Here is a 16,215-nt window from a genome sequence, read left to right on the forward strand (position 1 = left end):
ATACTGAATAAAATGTAGCTATTTTTTTCAAGATTTTTATTTATCTATTTGAGAGAGAGAGCACAAGCAGGAGAGAGGAGCAGAGGGAGAGGGAGAAGCAGGCTCCCCACTGAGCAGGGAGCCTGACATGGGGCTCGAACCCAGGACCCTGGGATCATGACCTGAGCTGAAGCTAGACGCTTAACCGACTGAGCTACCCAGGCGCCCCATAGCTATTTTAATAATCATAATGAATCCTGAAAGAAAAACTCCCAGCTGACAGAAGTCTAAAAAGAACTCAAGCTCTCGGCTCCTCCCTCTTCAACAGACAGCCCCATTTTCTGGTGCAGTGTCAGCCATGTCCCTGAGACACCATGGTGAAAGTCAGAGAAAACAGATGTGGCCGTATTGGGCTTTTAACTCTGATAAAATAGATATTGTCACCATCAATGTCCTCTTCATTGACCTCAACTACATGGTCTACATGTTCCAGTATGATTCTACCCACAGCAAATTCAATGGCACAGTCAAGGCTGAGAACGGGAAACTTGTCATCAATGGAAAGCCCATCTCCATCTTCCAGGAGTGGGATCCCACTAACATCAAATGGGGTGATGCTGGTGGACTCCACAACCGGGGTCTTCACCACCATGGAGAAGACTGGGGTTCACTTTAAGGGTGGGGTAAAGATGGTCATCATCTCTGCCTCTTCTGCTGATGCCCCCTATGTTTGTGAGGGACATGAACCATGAGAAGTATGGCAACTCCCTCAAGATGGTCAGCAATGCCTCCTGCACCACCAACTGCTTGGCCCCTCTGACCAAGGTCATCCATGACAACTTTAGCATCGTGGGCCACAGCCCATGCCATCACTGCCATACCAAAGACCGTGGATGGCCCCTCTGGGAAGCTGTGGCATGATATCTGAAGGGCTGCCCAGGACATCATCCTGACTTCTACTGGTGCCACCAAGCCTGCAGGCAAGGTCTTGGCTGAGCTGAACGGGAAGCTCACTGGCATGGTCTTCCATGTCCCCACCCCCAATGTGTCAGTCGTGGATCAGACCTGCTGCCTGGACAAAGCTGCCAAATAGGATAACATCAAGAAGGTGGTGAAGCAGGCATCGGAGGGCCCTCTCACAGGCATCCTGGGCCACACTGAGGACCAGGGAGTCTCCTGTGACTGTAACAGTGACACCCACTCTTCCACGGTCAATGCTGGGCCAGTCATTGCCTTCAGTGACCACTTTTTCAAGCTCATTTCCTTGTATGAAAATGAATTTGGCTACAGCAACCAGGTGGTGGACCTTATTGTCTACATGGCCTCCAAGGAGTAAGAGCCCCCTGGGTCACCAGCTGCAGCAAGAGCAAGAGGAAGAGATGGGCTTTCAGCTGCCAGGGAGTCCTTGCCTCAACTCATCCCCCAACACATACTGAGAATCTCCTGACCTTTACACGGTTTGCATCCCAGACTTCCTGAAGAAGGGGAGGGACCTGGGGAGCCCTACCAGCAACAAAGCATACTGTGTCCAGCCAAAAAAAAAAAAAAAAAAAAAAGTCAAAACCAGAGTGATAAGTAAATTAACTAGTATTATGGTGGTGTAAGGGCTCTCTGAATGACATATCTAACAAGCATTCCAAAAGAAGACCATAGGAAGTAGGGAGAAGCAGTAGTGAAAAGAGGGGAGAATTTAAGGAAGACATGGATAATCAGATCGAAAGAGCAAAGCTCCAACGGAGATAAATCAAACTAAAGTGACATGTGGAAACAAGGTAGGAAACCTGTAGAATAGCAAATGCAAGAGAAAAGATTACAAATAATCTGAGGAAGGATATATTCCCCCAATAAAATGGCAATCATATGGACAATAGATCTTGTATCAACAACACAGGCCGGAAGACAGTGGACATCTATCATCCAACAGCTGAGGGAAAATAACTGCCTGCCTAGGGCCGCTAAATATTCAAGAGTGAATGTGAAAAAAGACATTTCAGACAAACACTGAATGAGTTTACCACTCACAAATGCTTACTGAAAGCGCGACTAAAGATTATCCTAAAATGAGAAAATGTCTGAACCTTGAACAAAGTAATGGAAATGCAAAAGGGCAGTGGTGAACAAAGAAGTGGGCACAAATGTGAGGAAAGCTAATGAGGCATCACTTGTAAAACATATACTATGAGGAACACTTTGGGCAAGTTTAAAAACAAGCTGGGACCTCCACTTCCGGGAAGATGGAGATGGATTTTCCCTATTCCTCCTGCTAAGTACAACTGAAAATGCTGGACATTATATATAAAACAAACATATAAAGACCCTGGAAAGTGGAAAAGAAAGCAAGTCAGTTATGGACTTTTGGGACCAAGGAATGGTACACTGGTGAGCTCTCAGACAGAAAGATAGATACATGATAGAGAGACATAGAAATGGATATATCTCCATCCCACGAATATCAATAGGAGCAGACAAAAAAGCTTCAGTGAGACTTGTCTCCAGCCAAAGAACCAGGAACGGGAGACCTTAATAAGACAAAAATCTTTTAGATGACAACCAGTCTACTGCTCTCAGACACCACAGAGAAACTGTAACCTGACTCCCACCCATGAAAGCAAAGGCCAAAGGGGGAACCTAGACACCCACTCTCACAAAGCTGTAACAAGGTTCTCCAACACCAATGATTAGGTGGTTCAGAGAAAGCCATATTAAAAGCAGGGACTTTTATCCCCCCTGCCTGGTAACAAATCCCACCCTCATGGTACCTTATGGGGAGCCTGAGCTTATGCCCCACCCACCATCAATGAGGCGTTGTACTCCCTCCCTGGTGGAGAGTCAGGACTTTTACAATTTTGTAGAGGAAATGAAGTGACACAATCCCATGGTGAAAGTGGAAACCACATGGCTGGAAGTCAAATCCTATCCAACAGAAATGAGTACACCCCACTCCAACGCCAGTGTCAGTGGAAACCAAGCTGGGACACTTTACTACTACTCCACCTTACAGTAATGAGGCAGCACTTCATTTTCCCCTGCCAGAGAAGTGTCAGAAGAAAGAGAAAGTCAACAAAAAAAATATGAAGATTTCTATAAGATCCAGAGCCTCCTAAGAGAAGATGAAAATGCCCAGCTTTCAAAAGAAAATCATTCATCATACTAAGCACTAGAATGATCTCAAACAGAACGAGAAAAGACAATCAGTAGATGCCAAGGTCGAGATGAAAGAGATGTTAGAATTATCTGAAAGGAAAAAAATGGCACCCACATAAATGTATACCCAGCAAAAGTACCCGTCAGGAATAAAGAGAAACTCAGGCATTCTCAGATGAATGAAAAATGAAGAGAATTTGTTGCCAAGAAACATGCTCTAAAAGAATGGCCCAAAGAGAATTCGTTGCCAAGAAACATGCTCTAAAAGAATGGCCCAAAGAAGTTCTCTAAACAAAAGGGAAGTGATAAAAGAGAGAACCTTGAAGCATCAAGAAAGAAGAAAGAACATGGCAAGCAAGAATATGGGTAAATACAATAGGCGTTTCTCTGAGTTTTCTAAATTATACTTGCTGGTTTTAAAAAAGTCTAACACTGGTGTGGTTTTAAATGTATGCAGAAGAAATATTTAGGACAAACTATATTATAAAAGGGGGAGGGAAATGAGACATAAAAGGAGGTAAGAGTTCTACACTTCGCTCAGAATGGTAAAATAAGGACACCAATAGAAACCTCAATCAAGGGGCGGTCTAGAAAATACCAGACTGTCTACAGGAGCCTATGGAAACATGATGGCTAAATGTATCGTAATCTCCTGGATGAGATCCTGAAACAGAAAAAGGACATTAGATTTAAAAAAACTGAGGAATCTGAATGAAGTAGACTTCAGTTTAAAATAACGTACGAATATTAGTTCATTAATTGTGGCAGATTGACCATACTAATGTTTATAATAGAGGTCTGAATATATGAAAACTCTACTATCTTTGCAATTTCTCTGTAAATGTAGAACTATTCTAAAATTAAAAGTTTCCTTTAAAAAATTGCTATACCATTAAAAAAAATTATGCTCAAGGACTGATTTCATTCACGCCATGTTCTCTGAATACAATGTGGTAATAGAACAATAAGAAAGAGACTATAAATATCTAAAATGATTATAGAGATTAGGGGCACCTGGGTGGCTCAGTCAGTCAAGCGTCCAACTCTTGATTTCAGCTCAAGTCGCAGTCTCGGAGTCCAGGGATCGAGCCCCGAGTCATGCTCTGTACTCAGCAAGGAGTCTGCTTGAGGATTCTTTCCCTCTCCCTCTGCCCCTCCCCTCACTCGCTCTCTCTCTCTCTCTCTCTCTAAAATAAATAAATAAATATTTAAAAAATAAAATAAAATGATTATAGAGATTATAAAAATAAATAAGAACGGGGCACCTGGGTGGCTCAATCATTAAGCGTCTGCCTTCGGCTAGGTCATGATCCCAGAGTCCTGGGATCAAGCCCCACATCGGGCTCCCTGCTCTGCGGGAAGCCTGCTTCTCCCTCTCCCACTCCCCCTGCTTGTGTTCCCTCTCTCACTGTGTCTCTCTCTGTCAAATAAATAAATAAAATCTTTAAATAAATAAATAAATAAGAACTATGATGAAAGCACAAAATGATATTTAAAAATCAGATATGGAAAAATAAAAAAATAGAATTTAATTTTTTTCTAGATGGATGAGTCAAACAAATCATAATGGAAATGGTTATATAACTGTAATTGAATAATCACAAAAATACTACATATAGGAATTTACTATGCAGTTATAGTAATTAAAACAGTGTGATATTGGCAAAATGAAGCAATTAGGCTAATGAAATAGAATTAAGCCAAATGTATATGCATACATTTGTACGTATATGAAAATTTATCATATAACAGAGATGACATAAGAATTACTTAGGAGAGCACACGCTTTTCAATAAATGGCATTGGACCAATTGAGTGTGTATATATATATATATATATATATAGTGTAAAATTAAAATCATGTATTTTTCTTCATATGAAGAAAAATAAAATTGGATCCCTACATCACATAATAATAAAAATCAATTACAGATGGATTTAAAGACCTAATATAAAAAAAAAACTTTTAGACAAAATACAGGAGACTGTCTTTATGATTTGGAAATGTCACTGGCTTTCTAACACAGGAACCCAAAGCTAAAACTACAAAGTAACAGATCAAAGTTTGAGTATGTAGTAATTTAAATTTTTCTGTATGACAAAAGACAGGGTTAAATTAGAAGATATGACTGGGGGAAGACATTTCCAATACATGTAAACCAAAAACACACTGGGGATCAAGAATCTATAAAGAACTCCTATATTTTTTTTTTAAAGCAGTTAAAAGGTGGTCAAATACGGACAAGCAATTCACAGAGGAGAAATACGAACAGTCAATAAACATATGAAAGGATGTTCAATCTCGATAATAATCAAAGAAATACAAATTTAAATAAATATCTTTCACACCCAGCAAATGGATGAAACTTTAAATCTGACAGTGTAAATTCAGGCAAGGATACAGAAAAACAGGTTAGGTTCACTCAAATGCTGTGCGGCTGGAGTGCAGTTGTTAAAATAATTTTGGAAAGAACTTTATTTACATAATGGAATTCCACTCAACAGTAAAATAAATGAACAAGGCCAACATGGATACATCTGAAAACAAAATGAATGATAAAACAAGTTACAAAATAATTCATATATAATAGTAAAATGCTTATAAGTTAAAAAAAAATCACACAACCAGGGTCCATCTTAAAAATAAAATAGCCAGTTATTGAACCAGCAAAAATGAATTTATTTGGAAATAATGTAGGAATTGCTGTCTTGGGCATGCAAATTAAGGCAAACCATAGTCAAGTTCAAAGAACTAAGGAGCAGAGCATGCTTTTATAGAGGAAAGGAGGAAGTTGAGAAGGGTCATTTTGAACAAAAGCTCACTGGAGGAGATGGAAAGTTCAGGGTAGTGGCAGTGTCTCATTGGCTAGGTTGTTGCTAAGCAGGGAGAAAAATCATTCTTCCTGCTGCGTATGGAAAGAAAGCTGTGAGGAGTGGTACGTGAGTGAGAAACCTTCCTTCATGGCTTCCCAACTCCATTTTGAATTAGGTTTCCTGTATTAATTTTCACAACAGTAATATACTGTAAATGGTTTATGGAAACATTTTGCTGTATTAACATAAAATGAGACATGGAGGACACTAACTTTAAAATGGTGGTTATTCCAGGAAGGGAAGGCATATTGGAATAGGTTCAGGGTACAAGATGGGCTTCAACTGCAGCTATAAGTTTTATTCTTTAAAAAAGACTCAAGCAGATATGGCAAAATCTTAATATTGGTGAAGGTGGATGGTGGATTCTTAGTGTCCAGATTATTGGAAAGAACATAAAAGCTCTCCTAATCCCAACATCCAGAGTTTACCATCGTTAAACTTGTAACACATTTCTTAGAGCCTCTGTGCTTCTCCCTTGTTTTCTTATTCTGTGTGTGTGTGTGTGTGTGTGTGTGTGTGTGTGTGTGTGTGTAGTAAATTGGGATCATGAAGTTTTACATACTAATTTCTTCATCTAACATCATATAGTAAGCATTTGAGCATTTGATATATAGCCATTTCAATACCTTCCAGTTTTTCACTACTTATATAAATAAGAAATGGCTGTTTCTGATGTGCATCTTTGGTCCCATCACTGAATATTTCTTAGGATAGATTTCTGATGTGGAATTACTTGGAGATTAATACTTTAAGGCTTTTGATACCTATTTTGCTATATTGCCTTTGAGAATATTCGGGTTAATTCACATTCCTATCAGTAAAATGAGTATCCACACTCATCACGGAGAATTAGTATTTTAAAAACATTAGTCAAATAAATATACCTCATTTTAATTTTCATTTCTTTGATTGCTAATTAGGTTGAGCATTATTATTATTACCTTGGCCAATTGTTTCTCTTCTTTTTTATGTCTGTATCAATTTTTTATTAGAATATTCATCTTTGTTTGGAGTTTTCTAGTCTCTTTCCATTGTCTTTATATTCCGGTTGTAACACCACATTGGGGTTAAAGTGTTTCTTTGATACATTTTTATATAAGCAAGTAATCTCTCTTTATTTTTGTTGTTCAAAAATTTCTTGGCTGTCTCGTGTTTTAAAACTTCCAGATGAGTGTTAAAATCATTTTCTCAAGTTTCAAAAATCCCACTGGGATTTTGATCTGAATTACAATAAACTTACATCTGAATTTTGGAAAACTTGGCATGTTCATATTGTTTAGTCTCCCTATCCAGGAACATGTTATTCTTCTACGTTTATGTAAATCTTGTATCTCTCCCAGTAAAGTTTTGTCATTTTCCTCAGCCAATTTTTAATTGTTTGCTTCTGGGTATTTTGTACATTATGTTGCCATTTTCAGTGGTCTTGTTTCCCTGCTGTATTTCCTAACTAGTAGTTATCAATATGTAAGAAAGCTCTTTAGTCTGTTTGTTTCCTTTGTATTCGGGCATTTGACTAAACTCTCCTGTTAGTTCTAAGATTTTTAATGCAGAACCTCTTAGATTTTCTATGCAGATATTTCTTGTTGCATTGGCTGGAATTTCTATGCCATAATTCTAACGATGAAGTATGCTTGCCTTGTTCTTAATTTTGATTATAATGTGTCCAGTGTCTTACTGTTACAGATGATGTTGCTTATTGTTTTCATCTCAATATCATAATATTAAGAGCCTATTTTTTCGTGCGTAGGCTTTTAAAAAATTAATGCTTAGCTTCGTTTATCCAGAAATGGGTGTTGAAATATAGCAAATGCCCCTTTTGGCCATGTACTGAGATAGTCTAGTAACTCAGTTTTCTTTTGACCTCTGGGTATGATATAGTAAGAGATTTCCTAGTGTTGTCAGGCTAACATTCTGGAATAAATGGTACTTGGTGATATCATTTTCTTTTTAATACTGGCCATATTTTATTGGCTTAGTTCTTTATGTCAGTTTTTTTTTAATTTTAAGAGAATCAGTCTTTAATTTCTATGTGCTGTCTTTGGTAAGATTTTGTATCAGGGTCAGATTAACTTCAAAAAATGTGTTTAGGAGCCTTCCTTCTTTCGTCATGGTGTGATTTTTTTTTTTTTAATTACCGGCTAATTACATATTCCATGAATATCTGAAAAAAAACATAAATAATCAGTCTGGGAATTTGAATAGAGCTTCTTATAAGCCGCAAGGAGGATTTTTGTCTCTCTTGTTCACTACTGTATTTCTACTATCTAGAACAGTTCCTGGCATAGAGTAGGTATTCAGCAAATATTTGTTGAATAAATGTATTGGATAGTATCCTCAGACCTTTTGTATAGTATTGTTTGGACGGTTTCTTTCTTTCTGAATTATTCTGTATTTTGCTCAATAAAGCTCTTTTAGTGTATCACTTCACACACTCACACACACACACACACACACACACACACACACACACACACACACACCCAAAAAACTGGTTTATTTTAGACAACCAAAGTATAGGTGTTACTAGAAAGATCATGTATTGTGCTTAAATTCCCCACTGATATTAAGAACAATTATCAAAATTTTCCAATATTATGTTTTAACAAGGCTATAAATTATGTTTTCAGAAAATTTTCAAGCTGACATTTCAAAGTTTCAGTGATAGACACAATGAATTGTTAGTCTCAATTTGAGATGGACATGTAGCTCATTCTCTTGGTAAAAAAGCTAAAAGCAATTTCTCTTCCAAGTCCCTTAATACTTTCCAGAACACATTACAGACCTAAAAGTCACTTAAAATAAGCTCTAGATGTCACTTGAAGTAAAACTATGTCACTGAAAATAAAATATCAAATTTAAGCATCATCGCTCAGATTATATAATCGTTTTCTTTTGCCTATATTACAACATCAGGGGTAATATGGGGATAGAGTAGCAAAAAATGTCTCAGGTTGGGATTGATCATAATATAGTTTTTAATCCCTTTCTTTTCAAAGAAAGAGAAGAAATATGGTCTGATAATGTTAACTCAAATATGATTAATTTTAAAGAGCATGACCTCAGCAAAATACGATGGTAATTTTTATGTAGCGACTTCTGGATTACGGTGTCATAGATCAATGATCTGTGGTATATTTCACAAATACAACATACCACTTATTTGTTTGACCCTGGATAATATGGTACTATGCCAAATGAAAGGAAGCTGTGATTGAACAGTATAGAGCAACCAAAAAATGAAATAAACCTACGATGCCCTCTGTTGATGAAATGTGTGACTACAGAATGCATGATCAGAAAGGAAAAATTCAACATATGTTTCTTAGTTCATTTTTGTATCAGTTTAAAGTAGTTTCTCTAAAATATGTCTTAATTTAATTTCATAAAATGAATGTTCCATTTTTATAGCAGTCAGCACAGAACTATAAAAATTAATAGAAAAAAATCAAAATAAAAATGATTAATGCAGTAGTTCCAGTCACATGGCTTTGAACAGGTATGATCTAGTCTGGCCTTGTTCCAGGAGAACAACAGTAGGGACAGAAGAACCATTTTTAGAGAATTTCAACTAAGGCAGAATGGAAGAGGTAGATGGGTGGTCTTCTGAGCAAGTCAGATAGATCACTATTCTCTCCCTTATTTTCCCTAGTCTTCAAATATCAGCCAAGTCCTTACAACTGATGGAGTTCACCTGTGGCTTATGGGTGCAAGGATGGGTCGGTACCCTGAAACAAAATCTAAATCCCCTCCTCTAGAAGGTGTTACAGAGATTAATAGACATCCTTTGATACTCTTCTCCCTCTCCTTCTTAGTAACATGATCATAAATTTTGGTTGGGCATATTGGTACCCAGCATAAACACTATATTTCTTAGCCCCTTTGTGGTTAGATTTGACCATGTGTCTACATTCTGGCCAGTAAAATGAACGTGGTAGTAACATATGTAACTCCCAGGAAATGTCTTTAAAAGAGAGGACACATGTCCTTCTTCACCTTTTCCACCAGCCTGGTAAGCAAGGACTGTTCGGCAACCACTGGAATTTAAGAACATATATGTTGAAGATGACAAATCAACAGAATATAACATTTCTGTTCCCAATACATTTATGAATCTCCCCTACTCACGCTGGACCGCCTGTCTCTTAATCAACTATTTCTTTGTTAAGTTATTAGTTTGCATCTTAGCTACACCTGAATCTAAACCTAAACGAAAATAAAAAGGAGTATTGGGTAAAAAATTCCAGAGACTATGACACCATCAAGCATTATGACAAGTTGCTTTATACTGATTATTTGCACAACCTTTACCACATTATTCAAATAAATTTGCATTAAATTTCCATTGAATGTGTTAAAGATACATTGCATAAACCTAGGGTAAATTTTATTGTTATAGAATGAAAACTATTGTAATGTTTTCTGGATACCAATTACCTTACTTCAGTGGTTATGTTGACTCATTTGTTAAGGAGCACTTCCTTGATGATTCAGGTTGTAGAATGTCCTTTTTTGTGCAAAGGATTATTCTGAGGAAACTCAGGTTTCATTCTACACTCATACTACTCTTCCTTCAAAATCAAATAGAAATGGGCTCACATCTTCCAGACACCAGGAGCTACTATACTTTGAGCTTAAGATGTATGACATTGTTACGAAGGTGATTAAATATGGTAGCATAACCCAAGAGAAGCTCCGGAGCAATGGCAGAATCTCCATAGCACAACTAAAGAGGCAAATGCTTCAATTACAACAACAATGTCTTAATATCATTTGATATCCCCTCTGTCAATTTCACAACTAGAGAGAGGATGGGTTGCTTGTCAATGAACCTGATGGTGAACACTGAAAGATTTAATGTGTATAGGAAACTGCTGCCAAGGTATCTCCATTTATTCATCTTTTCAACACAGGGACAGAAAATTAATAGCATAGACCATCTAACTCGTGATTCTTCTCTACTTGGGGATAAACATATTGAGGCAGTATGATGAAAGGACCCCAAATCAAGAGGCCTGGTTCCTAGTTAACTAATTCTGAGACCTTTTTTTTTTTAAAGATTCTATTTACTTTTATTTGAGAGAGTGAACAAGAGAGAACACGATTGGGGGGAGGGGCAAAACGAGAGAGAGAAGTAGACTCCCCTGCTGAGCAGGGAGCCCGATGCGGGGCTCCATGCTGGGGCTCCATGCTGGGACTCCATGCTGGAGCTTGATCCCAGAACCCCAGGATCGCGACCTGAGCCGAAGGCCAACGCTTAACTGACTGAGCCACCCAGGCGCCCCTAATTCTGAGACCTTGAGCAAAGCAATTAAATCACACGAGCTTCCTCTGCCGTAAAATAAGAATTACACTTGTCACGCCTACCACACAGGACTGTTGAGAAGGATTAAATGAAATCATGTAAATGAAGATACTTTGGAAATCATAGAGATGATGAACAAATGTAAGAGCATTACCTTCCTATCCAGATTACCAGAGATAGCAAACTGTTTCCACGAATAAATTGCCCATGTAACAAAATACACTTACCTAACTTCCATCACCATAGAAAGCACAGTCAATGCTCCCACTATACTGTAAAAAATCACATCTATTCAAACACCAGCCTTGGAAACACTCACCAAGTTGCCCACAAATATTTCATAATAATATCCAAATGGCTGAGGAATCTGGTATTTTCAAGTTTAATATTATATAACGTATACTTCAGGACTTGGGGAAAATTGCAGTAAAATTTATACACGATATCCTCAGTATACTTTTTTTGTCTCGATTTGATCCCCATACTCCCTACCTATTTTCTCATTTTACCCCCTTCCACCAGCAGAACCCCATCAAATAACCAAGGTAATCTGAGTATTTAAAAAATCGATGTCATGTACATCTTGGCATAAATTAAAATCTCACAGGGCGCCTGGGTGGCTCAGTCAGTTAAACGTCTGCCTTCGTCTCGGGTCGTGAGCCCAGGGTCCTGGGATGCAGTCCCAAGTAATGGGGCTCCCTGCTCAGCGGGGAGCCTGCTTCTCCCTCTCCCCCCTGCTCATGCTCTCTCTCGCTATCTCCCTCTCAAATAAATAATTAAAATCTTTTTTAAAAAATAAAAAAATAAAAAAAGTCTCAAGAGGGAGACGTATTTTAAGTTTTATCTCTAAAATGTGGAGTAAACAAACGCTTTCACAACCTCCTCCCCTAAGAATTTCAGCTCATTAGTAGGGGGATTAATCTTCTCCTGTGTAAAAACCGAAGTGGCAAAGGACCAGCCCATGGACTTTAAAACCACATTCTGTAAGCATATGAGATAAGCCTAATTCTGGTGGGAAATCAAGGGCAAAACATACTTTTTCTGTCATATCCCAACAATAAGATAGGCCTCTGTAATTCCTGTCTGAACCATGTAGCTTTACAAAATAGCACTTTTAAGACTGCAACAGTTTAGCTTGTTAACAGCAATTAAATAAGAAGCAGAGTACTGCTGCTTGTTTCCTAACTTTCCTTTATTCTGGATAATCTGAGCTGCGCCCCCCCCCCACACACCTGTAAACTCTCACCACGCAACCATCCTTCTAAACCACATTTACTTGACTTGTTCCTTCCTAAAGGGCTTAATTTTTCCTGTTGCACCAAGAGGCAGTTATCCAATTCTTGAAACTATATCTGTATACTGGATCTCTATCAATGCCAACACCCTGCCTGTGTCTAATGCCTGCCATCACACTTCCTAATATCAAACATAACCTTTCTGAGATATTTTAAAAATTAATAGTATAATGGGGCACCTGGGTGACTCAGTCGGTGGGCATCTGCCTTCAGCTCAGGTCATGATCCGGGAGTCCCAGGATGGAGCCCCAGAGCTCCCCGCTCAGCTTCTGAGTCTGCTTCTCCCTCTACCCCTTCCCCCCACCCCTGCTCGTGCTCTCTCTCTATCTCTCACTCTCTCTCTCTCTCTCAAATAAATAAAATCTTTAGAAAAATAAAAAATAAAAATTAATAGTATTACTAAAATATCAATAATCTTTCACATTTCATAAAATTCAGTAAATCAGTAATATTTCACATTTTGCAAAGTTTCTGATAGTCACAGTACTTAAACAGTAACCAAAAGGATGAGATCTTCATTGAATACATTGATTTACAAAGGAATAGGTACTTGGGAAAGCATGTGTTCTACCGTGTCTTCAGGTTGAACTCATATTGTTAGGGGCCCAGAGAAGGAATAGTCATTAGCAGAGAGAAAGACCTGGAAGGCACCTTTCTCTTCTGCATATACAAATAGGAAAAGGCACCAACAAGAAAATGCAAATTTTTCCTTTTATCCACAATAGTTCGCAAAGATAACATATTTGTCAGAAACATCATTTCATAGCACAAACCAAGATTTTTGGGGGGAAATAGAGTGGATTTTTGTTTGTGCTAACATAAAAAGCAAAATCATTACAAGGGGAGAGAAGTAGTAAAGAAATTTAGAGATATGCTCATTAAATTAAATAAATTTGCTGCAGAGACCATTGAAACAATATTTTATAATTGAATAAGTGTATTCCTGCCAGTGACCAAGATTACAAATTTTGAAACATTTGTAGCTAATATTTTGAAAGCACAGCAATAAGCAACAATAATTATTAGGAACTTAACTTTTTCCCCGAAATAAGGAACTTTTAAAAAGATGATTTAATTATAGGCCAAAAACACAGAGAGAGTTTACAAAATATTTCAATAATAAAAAGTAATCTGTTTTCTGTGTACACAATAAGTTGGTCTTTGAACAGAAAGAAACTCAGAATCTGATTTTATGTTCTGTTTGTTTTAATGTAATAATTTCCAGTAAAGGATTCCTAAACCACCTTTATTTCTAATCCTATTATAGCTTTAGATAAATGTGTTTATACATATATAAATGTATGTAATATGATAATGTGAATCTTTCCATCTTATTTTAAAATATAATTAACTTTATATGCATATTAAATAAGACAATGTGTAAGATGTGTTGAATTAATAAATTCTTAATAAAACTGTAATAATTTTTCTGATAAATTAAAATATAAATTATATCCATTATCTCATATGTATTCATTTCTAACTATTATACTTAGTCTAAACTCAACCATTTAATGCTACCAGAACCAACCATTAAAACTTCTTTCCGTGGGGCGCCTGGGTGGCTCAGTCGTTAAGCGTCTGCCTTCAGCTCGGGTCAATGATCCCAGAGTCCTGGGACCGAGCCCTGCATCGGGCTCCCCGCTCCGCGGGAAGCCTGCTTCTCCCTCTCCCACTCCCCCTGCTTGTGTTCCCTCTCTCTCTCTGTGTCTCTCTGTCAAAGAAATAAAATAAAATCTTTAAAAAAAAAACAAAAAACTTCTTCCCTTACAGGCTCTCTGCTCCTCCCCGTTCGACAGACAGCCGCATCTTCTGGTGCAGTGCCAGCCGCGTCCCCGAGACACGATGGTGAAGGTCGGAGTGAACGGATTCGCCCGTATTGGGCGCCTCGTCACCAGGGCTGCTTTTAACTCTGGCAAAGTGGTTATTGTCGCCATCAATGACCCCTTCATTGACCTCAACTACATGGTCTACATGTTCCAGTATGATTCCACCCATGGCAAATTTCACGGCACAGTCAGGGCTGAGAACGGCATGCTTGTCATCAATGTTAAGTCCATCTCCATCTTCCAGGAGCGAGATCCCACCAACATCAAATGGGGTGATGCTGGTGCTGAGTATGTTGTGGAGTCCACTGGGGTCTTCACCACCATGGAGAAGGCTGGGGCTCACTTGAAGGGCGGGGCCAAGAGGGTCATCATCTCTGCTCCCTCTGCCGACGCCCCCATGTCCATGATGGGTGTGAACCATGAGAAGTATGACAACTCCCTCAAGATTGTCAGCAATGCCTCCTGCACCACCAACTGCTTGGCTCCTCTGGCCAAGGTCATCCATGACAACTTTGGCATCGTGGAGGGACTCATGACCACCGTCCATGCCATCACTGCCACCCAGAAGACCGTGGACGGCCCCTCTGGGAAGTTGTGGCATGACGGCCGAGGGGCTGCCCAGAACATCATCCCTGCTTCCACTGGCGCTGCCAAGGCTGTGGGCAAGGTCATCCCAGAGCTGAACGGGAAGCTCACTGGCATGGCCTTCCATGTCCCCACCCCCAACGTGTCCGTCGTGGATCTGACCTGCCCCTGGAGAAAGCTGCCGAATGCGACGACATCAAGAAGGTGGTGAAGCCGGCATCAAAAGGCCCCCTCAAGGGCATCCTGGGGTACACTGAGGACCAGGTTGTCTCTTGAGACTTTAACAGTGACACCCACTCCTCCACCTTCGATGCCGGGGCTGGCATCGCTCTCCACGACTACTTTGTCAAGCTCATTTCCTGGTATGACAATGAATTTGGCTACAGCAACCAGGTGGTGGACCTTATGGTCCACATGGCCTCCAAGGAGTAAGAGCCCCCTGGACCACCAGCCCCAGCAAAAGCAAGAGGAAGAGAGAGGCCCTCGGCTGCTGGGGAGTCCCTGCCCCAACTTATCCCCCCAAACACTGAGAATCTCCCGACCTCCACCGTTTCCATCCCAGACCCCCTGAAGAAGGGGAGGGGCTTAGGGAGCCCTACCTTGTCATGTACCATCAATAAAATATACTGTACCCAGCCAAAAAATAAACTTTCTTACAGAGAAAACTAGAATCCAGGAAGTCAAGAACTGCCTGGCCCTTTTTTTTTTCCACCATCATACATTTCATATTACTTATAAAATTTTCAAGTTACAATAAACATATGTATTAAAACTATCCAAAGACTTTATTTATCCTATCAACTTATAGCTGTTACAGAAATAAGGGACAAGAGTAAATGAAAAATTCTGTGTAGTGACCAATGTGTTATATACTTTTCTTGCTTAGAAATTGGTGTCCAGATAGCCAAAGAATATTTACGAATTAGCTCAATTCAATATGAATTTAAGGACATAAAGTTAACTAAAGACATGGAACTTAGAATTTAAGCCAACACATTAAGACCTAATGATCTTAGCATTATAAAAATTCACAAGACTAAGCTTTTTAATATACCCATTATTGCAAATTCATTTAGTTCACAAAATTTTACATTTTAGTAATTTAAAACTGCTTGTGGAAACAATAATGACAATTTATTTGACCTATAAAACAAAGTAGGAAATTTAAATATTTTAAACCTTCATAAATTGAAGTCTTAAACTATCT

At 38.7% G+C, this 16,215-nt stretch overlaps 2 pseudogenes; both read left to right on the forward strand.

The window, feature by feature from the left end:
* The first annotated feature begins 337 nt into the window (after positions 1-337).
* On the forward strand, positions 338-1,316 carry LOC141370358 (glyceraldehyde-3-phosphate dehydrogenase-like; annotated as a pseudogene).
* Positions 1,317-14,369: 13,053 nt separating this feature from the next.
* LOC112809440 (glyceraldehyde-3-phosphate dehydrogenase-like) lies at positions 14,370-15,634 on the forward strand (annotated as a pseudogene).
* Positions 15,635-16,215: the final 581 nt, after the last annotated feature.

The sequence above is a fragment of the Callorhinus ursinus genome, unplaced genomic scaffold (genome assembly GCF_003265705.2).
Source record: "Callorhinus ursinus isolate GAN/ISIS: 27379988/994484 unplaced genomic scaffold, GSC_fseal_2.0 scaffold33, whole genome shotgun sequence".
NCBI lineage: Eukaryota > Metazoa > Chordata > Mammalia > Carnivora > Otariidae > Callorhinus > Callorhinus ursinus.